The sequence below is a fragment of the Orycteropus afer genome, unplaced genomic scaffold (genome assembly GCF_000298275.1).
Source record: "Orycteropus afer afer isolate SDZICR_OR568_19922 unplaced genomic scaffold, OryAfe1.0 scaffold00666, whole genome shotgun sequence".
Classification (NCBI taxonomy): Eukaryota; Metazoa; Chordata; class Mammalia; order Tubulidentata; family Orycteropodidae; genus Orycteropus; species Orycteropus afer.
This window is the reverse complement of record NW_006922253.1, coordinates 560,808-562,460: the sequence shown is the minus strand read 5'-3', so window position 1 is coordinate 562,460 and position 1,653 is coordinate 560,808.

Sequence of the window (1,653 nt, the reverse complement as noted above, 5' to 3'; positions counted from 1 at the left end):
GAAAAGTCTTAAACATCAAATTTACAAGAAGGCCTGTCTTTGAATGTAAGTCAAGTTCTTTCCAAGCCATTAAAAGCTTGCTAATCAATGAAGCATCAGTCACGAGGGGACCAGTCAGAGAGCTAGTGTCATGGTTATTATATCGTTGTGATTTTTGTTAGGTGCCAATGAGTTGGTTATAACTCATAGTGACCCAACATACAACAGAATGAAACACTGCTTGGTAGACGGACAATCCTCACAATCTTTGCTGTTTGAGCCCATTATTGTATCCATTATGCATTGTTGCAGCCACTGTTGAGGGTCTTCCTTTTTTCCACCAACCCCTTACTTTATCTTCTATGCCCCAACGACTAAAGCCAATGGAGGATTTTTATTTTATTTTATTTTTTTTCACCAATTTCTACAATCTGCAACTGACCAAACATTCAATCAAGATAAATTTGTAGTTACTGGTGGTTGGAATGCAAAAGCTGGAAGCAAAGAACTATTGGTAGTTGGATAATAAGGCTGTGGTGAACAAAATAATGTTATAAACTGCAAGATAGAATTTTACACATCCAAAGACATATTCAATGGAAGTCCCTTTCTCAACAATATAAATGGTGACTATACAGGTGGACTTCATCAGACATAATACACAGGAATCAAATTGATTACTTCTGTGGAAAGAGGTGATGAGGAAGGTCAAAATCATCAGTGAGAATAAAGCCAGGAGATGATTGTGGAACAGACCATCAATTGCTCTCAAAAAATTTCCAGTTGAAGCTGAAGAAAATAAAAACAAGTCCATGAGAGCTGAACTGTGACTTGACTATGTCCTTCCTGAATTTAGAGACCATCTGAAGAATAGATTTGAGACACTGAGCACCAATGACCAAAGACAACTTGTAGAATGCTATTAAGAAGAAAGCAGAAAGTAATTAAAAAGACAGGAAAGGAAGAAAAGACCAAAATGGATATCAGAAGAGACTCTGAAACTTACTTTTGAATGAAGAATAGCTAAAGTCAATGGAAAAAAATGATGAACTAAAAAAGCCAAACAGAAGATTTCAAAGGGCAGCTTGAGAAGACAAAGTAAAGTATTAAAAATGAAATGTGTAAAAACCTGGAATTAGAAAAACAAAAGTGAAAAACACTCTCAGCATTTCTGAAGCTGAAAGAACTGAAGAAAAAATTCAAGTCTTGAGATGCAATATTGAAAGATTCTATGGGCAAAATATTGAGTGATGCAGGAAGCACCAAAAGAAAATGGAAGGAATATACAGTCACTGCACCAAAAACAAACAAACAAAAAAATGTTCAACCATTTCAAGAGGTGCCATATAATAAGGAACAATAGGTATTAAGGGAAGAAGTTCAAGCTTCATCAAAAAATATTGACAAAAAACACGGCCCCAGGGATTGAGGAAACACCAATTGAGATGTTTCAACAAATGGACTCAATCCTGGAGGTGCACACTCATTTATGGCAAGAAATTTAGAAGATCATTACCTGGCCAACTGACTGGAAGAAACCTATATTTGTGTCCATTCCAAAGAAAGGTGACCCAACAGCATGTGAAAATTGTTGACCCACATCATTAGTATCACTCACAGGTAAACTTTTACAGAAGACCATTCAAAAACAGTTGCAGTATATTGTCAGGGAAT